This window comes from Microtus oregoni, unplaced genomic scaffold, assembly GCF_018167655.1.
Source record: "Microtus oregoni isolate MIOR12 unplaced genomic scaffold, Mior012 000004F_ref0000308, whole genome shotgun sequence".
In the NCBI taxonomy this organism is placed as follows: domain Eukaryota; kingdom Metazoa; phylum Chordata; class Mammalia; order Rodentia; family Cricetidae; genus Microtus; species Microtus oregoni.
This window is the reverse complement of record NW_024543063.1, coordinates 50,884,671-50,890,784: the sequence shown is the minus strand read 5'-3', so window position 1 is coordinate 50,890,784 and position 6,114 is coordinate 50,884,671. Positions and strand designations below refer to the sequence as shown.

General features: G+C 38.6%; 1 pseudogene; it reads left to right on the top strand.

Moving 5' to 3' along the window:
- The first annotated feature begins 3,958 nt into the window (after positions 1–3,958).
- On the top strand, positions 3,959–4,487 carry LOC121447618 (annotated as a pseudogene).
- The last annotated feature ends 1,627 nt before the right edge of the window (positions 4,488–6,114 follow it).

Below are 6,114 nucleotides of genomic sequence, written 5' to 3'. Positions count from 1 at the left end.
ATAAGTATGTTCTATTATGTGATCCAGTTTTGCTACTCTTTGATACATACCCAAAGGTCTCTGTTTAAATAAATCACAAAGTTATGCCACCTCGTTAATGATGTTATCCACCAAATGAGGTATCCAGTGTAGAGGAATGGATAAGAAATTTGGTGTATGTAAACAATGAGGCTTTAGTTAGAGCTAAGGAACAAAATCTAGTCCTTTATAGACAACAGATGCAAATGAAGATCATCATTCTAAAGAAGATAAGTCAGACACAGAAAGACAAGTATCACATTTTCTCTCATTTATTAGTTTAAGATATCATTCGAATATGTAAAATCACATAGATCGGATATGAAAATACAAAAAAGTCTTCTAGGAATAGAAAAAATCCAGTAGAAGATTCAAATACATCAAATTACATAGGAGGCATGTAAAGGTGTTGTCTATGATATACTAGAACAAAAATTTCCCTTGAGCCACATCACAGTGTATATTGATTGCATGTCAGGAAAATTAATGTAAATACCATTCGGGATGGTAGTAAAGAACTGCTAGAATGCTAGAATCTTATTGGTTCAATGAGTCAACATTTTCTTTCTTTCTTTCTTTTCTTTTTTTTTTTTTTTTGCTCTACATTATTTGGACAACCACAGATTACACTAAGTAAGAAATTAAAACCAAGTGTTGACACCAGCCAAATGTCAGGCACTTAATGGAACTAGACTTGTAAATCATCCATTCAAGTTCAAACCAACATTTCCAGAAATTACTATGTACATTCAATTACATTATTTTCATTAAATGATGTTATTTATAGCATATTAGGAAAACAAAAGTGAATTTGTATCTACTAATATATATAAATAAAATAGTTAAAATGTTTCCACAAACTCAAAATACTCTAAAATATTTTGGATATGCTACTTTTCTGTGGTCATGTACATGTGTTTGGTTGTTTGTATGTATGCAAAATCATATATGTACAAGCCTATTTTTATAAGAATTTCAATATATTTACAATGTAGAGTATAATCTGGGATTCATCCAGACATGAAAGCATGAACGTATTTTACCCAGAACTCATAAAGGGCAATTCTATCAGTATCCAAGACAAATTTTCTACTAGGCAACACACAGCCACACACTGTTCTAAGAACCACACAGAGCAACAGAAACCAAGGGACTAAAGCACCTACCCAACAAAGACAAGAGAGGATATCAGCACCTAGATTATGCAGTGTTCCAAAATCCAGAAACCTAGAGAGAATCCAGAAACCTAAAGGTCCTCGAACAGAAATTTATAGTAAACATCTGGTAAAATCGAAGGCTAAGTATGTAACAGCTTTGTTTCATATTCTGTCCCAGTCTCTCTCTCTCTCCCTACATTCTTTTCTCCTCTCCTTGCCTCTTTCTTTTTCTGTCCAAATTGTTTTCCTAAAAATATCAACAGTCTTGAATCCCATGAGTTTACATCTAAAGCTACATACTTTCTCTGATCCTCTGAAATTTTTACCATGGCATTCTGGTTGTTTTAAAGTTTATGTCTAAAATAAAGTAGCATGCAAATGTGTTCTGGACTCAGGACAATTTTGTTCTTTGATTATTATGTCACAGTTCCATTTATAGGGACATCAGGGACAAACATCTGGCCAACATATTGATGTGGCATGAAAATAAGAGAATTACTGGAAAATGTTTGCAGAACATGGACAAGTAACAAGAGACTCAAATAGTATTGATGCCTAAGCATTCACAATGAAAAAAAAACAGAAAGAAAATTAATGCAAAGTTTCTCTCAAGAAAAAAGGGTAATAAAAAACAAATACATTTGCCAAAAATCCAGTTTTAAATATAATTCCAAGTAGGGGAAAGAAGTTTTCAGACTTTATCAAAAATTTCTTTAGGTAATGCAGACAGCATTTTTTTACTACCATCATTTTTAATCAAATTCATCTATATTATTCAGATAAAATAGCCAAGATCAAGGGAAGAGTAGAACTTGCCAAAGGTAACGTACTCAATTATCGGCATAGATAGACCTATAGTTTACTATTAATATCCTCATATAAATATAAATATTTATATATTTATAACCATTCCCAGAACAAATGGAAAGAGATGTTCAGTGATTATTCTTAAAAGAAGGCAGAAGGAATCAAGCAATGGTGGTACCCACATGTAATCCCAGCACTCAGGAGGCAGAGAAAGGTGGATCTCTGTGTGTTCCAGGTTCTACAGTTCTAGTTCCAGGACAGCTAAGGCTAAACAGTTACACAGTGAAACCCTGTCTAGAAACAAAAAGTGTGTGTGTGTGTGTGCATGTGTGTGTGTGCCTGAAAGACGTACATACACACATACACACACACACACACACACACACACACAGATAGAGAGCGAGAGAGAGAGAGAGAGAGAGAGAGAGAGAGAGAGAGAGAGAGAAGAATACACAGGGAAACAAATGAATCTTTCAAATCACTTATTTACTATAACTGCACATTATCTGCAGTATTGCTTTCGTATTTTAAAAATTTTTGTCGAGGCTAAAGTGCGGTGGAATAATCGCCTTGTACACTGTAAAGATTTATCCCTCTGAATTGGTTAAATAAAATGCTAATTGACCAGTAGCCAGACAAGAAGTATAGGTGGAATGATCAAACTGAGTTTTCTGGGAAGAGCATTGGCAGAGTCAGAGTGATGCCAGGCAGATGCTAGGGAGCAAGACATGAACGTGCAGTGCTACTGAAGCTAAATAAGCAATATGGGTTAACTTAAAATATAAGAGTTTGGTAGTAACAATTCTGAGCAATGAACTGAGAATTTATAATTAATATAAACTTCTGTGTGGTAATTTGGAAAGTGGCTGCTGGGCATTTGGGAGCAGGTGTCCAGGAGAGAAATATCTGCTTACAATAAAGAAAGAGTGCATGCTTCACACCACCACTGTGAAAATTTTTCAGGGTGGAAGACGATTGATTGACCTTTGCCTTTTTTCTTTTTCTTTTTCTTTTTTTTCCTCACTCAGTACCAATCTGTGTTTTTCGCTTTGTGTTGAAGTCATGGTCCTTTAAGCAAGCTAAAAATGATCACTAAATAAGTTTGGTTATCCAAACCTATGTAAAATGTGAACATGGATGAATGGGTGAATTTTTAACTTACAATTGAAAGCACGCCAACTTGAGACATAGATTGCTAGACTTTAGTGAGTCAAGTCCCTTGGATCCTCCTTTCCCTCCCCCCTCCTGCTCTCTCTCCACTCTTTTTCTCATGTATGTGTGAGTGTGCATGTACACGTGCTGACGGCCATCTTCCCACAACTGTCACTCCATATAATGCAGAATGGTCTTGATCCTACTTCATGTTCTGGCTTTGTGGGAGCCTAACCAGTTTGGATGTTCACCTTCCTAGACCAGGATGGAGGGGGGAGGACTTTGGACTTTCTACAGGGCAGGGAACACTGATTGCTCTTCAGACTGGAGAAGGAAGGGGAGAGGAGTGGGGGGAGGGGGAGAGGAGTGGGGGGAGGGGGAGAGGGGTGGGAGGAGGGGGAGGGAAATGGAAGGCTGGGAGGAGGCAGAAATTTTTTTTCAATAAAAAAATAATAATAATAATAAAGAATTCCAGATATTTTAATTGGTATAATACTGAATGTGTCTGGCAAACGCAAATGGTATCCATTGCTTTAAAAGATAGTTTTGAAAAATTGACATTAGGCCACTTATTTTTCTCTGATTCTAAAGATAAAATGGGTAGAGATAATTTTTAACTCAAAAATTGAAGCAGCCTTCGGAGATCCCGTGGATCTATATCTTGCTTCAGCAGTGTTTGGACAGAACAGACCCAGGGCTTCCCTTTGTTAGCTTCCACCGCTCATCTGCAGTCACAGCCTCCAGGACAATCTCCTTGCTGCCTTCAGCTCCCAGGACCACCCAGCACCGTCTCTTTGCGGGTAGCTCCAGACTGAGTCTCAGCCATGATCTCCCAGATTCGTCAGAATTATTCCACCCAAAGTGGAGGCTGCCGTGAACCGCCTGGTCAACCTGCACCTGCGGGCCTCCTACACCTACCTCTCGCTGGGCTATTTGACCAGGATGACATGGCTCTGGAGGGTGTAGGCCACTTCTTCAGCAAATTGGCCGAGGAGAAGCACGAGGGCGCCTAGTGTCTCCTCAAGTTGCAGAACGATCATGAAGGCAGTGCACTCTTTCAGGATGTGCAGAAGCCATCTCAAGATGAGTGGGGTTAAAACCCAGGAGGCCATGGAAGCTGCCCTGGCCTTGGAAAAGAACTTGAACCAGGCCCTCTTGGATCTTCATTCCCTGGGCTCTGATCACACAGATCCTCATCTCTGTGACTTCCTTGAAAACCACTTCCTGGATGAGGAGGTGAAGGTCATCAAGAAGATAGGCAACCACCTGACCAACATCCACAGGTTGGCTGCTGGGCCCCAGGCGTCTCTGAGCGAGTATCTCTTTGAGCATCTCACTCTCACGCATGACTAGGAGGCCTCTCTTTCCGAGGGGCTCCCACCTCTGCTCTGCACCAGCCGGCCTCAGGACCTTCACCTGAACCTCTCAGGAAGCCACTAGGCAGCTTTCTAACGCCCTGGAGCCCCTCTCAAGTCTTGGACCCAGTAAAAATAAAGCCTTTTGAAACAGAAAAAAAAAATGAAACATCTCAAATAAAACAGTATTTGTGCTCATGAATAATGTCTATGTGTTGGGAGGGGGTGATATAAGATAAAATGGCACTCTGAAAGAAGAGAGATCATTTCTTTGTAGATAGAATATGAGGTTAGGGTATTATTTTCAGTATATTGCTTAATGGTGATTTCATAATTACATAGTATCATAATACAACTTCTGATAAAACCCAACTCTACCTTGTAGGTTTTCATATATTTTTTTGTCTGCTTACTTACAAAAGTTTTATGGATGGGAATTATTTTAAATGGCATAAAGACAAAATAGGTTTGTTATGTAGGTGGGTCTTCTTTTTATGTGTTGCTTTCCATTGGCTAATTAATAAAGAAAATGCTTGGCCTGATTGGTCAGAACATAGGTGGGTGGAGTAGACAGAACAGAATGCTTGGAAGAAGGGAAGTGAGTCAGATGCCATAGCTCTCCTCTCCGAGATGAATGCAGATTAGAATCTTCCTGGTAAGTCACTACCTCGTGGTGCTATACACATTAATAGAAACAGATTAATCAAGATGTGAGAGTTAGCCAGTAAGAGGCTAGAGCTAATAGGGCAAGCAGTGTTTAAATGAATACAATTTGTGTATTGTTATTTTGGGGCATAAGCCAGCCAGGCAGCCTGCCGGCAGGAACGCAGCCCACCATTCCCTTTACAGGTTTTGTTGTTTTTATAGCCCAACTTTGTCTGCACACCCATTTGGCTTCTCTCTGTAGTGATGAGGAAAAGAGCAGCACAAGATCAACTTTTAAATGCAGTAGAACATGCCTCTGAATTACCCCAGGATGAAAAAGGAAGTGTCAGTAGCAGTAATGTGCCAATACACATGTCCATTTTGAGGTGAGAGTCACAAATAACATCAATAACTTTTTTATGGTGTCTTTTCAAACCAAAATAATTAACTCAGCCTAGAGGAAGTAACCCAAAGGCTATTTTTCAATAAACTAAATCAAAATAATATATGTAAAAATGCATTTGCACTTGCAGAGATTGCTCAGAAGTTGAGAATACTGGCTTAGGTTCTCATACGCACATCAGATAGCTTACAACCTTGCAAGTCAAGGCCCACTTTCTTCTGGCCTCTTGGAGAATTCATTTGCCAAACAATTAAGTCCAATAATTGATAAGTGGAACTTCATGAAATCAAAAAGTTTCTGCACCTCAAAGGAATGATCTTAATTAAAGGGAAGATCACAGAATGGAAGATAGCATTTGCCAGATATACATATGAAATTTGTATTATCCAGAATATACAAAAATTTCAAAAATAAGATTCATAACCACAAATGATCCAATCAATTAATGGGCCTGTGACCTGAATAGAGTTTGCAAGAAAAAAAAAAGGGGGGAAAATGGGTTCTTTATCTCTCGAAATTAGGAAAATGCAGATCAAAACAACTTTGAGATTTTTATCTCATCTCACTAAGAATGTCA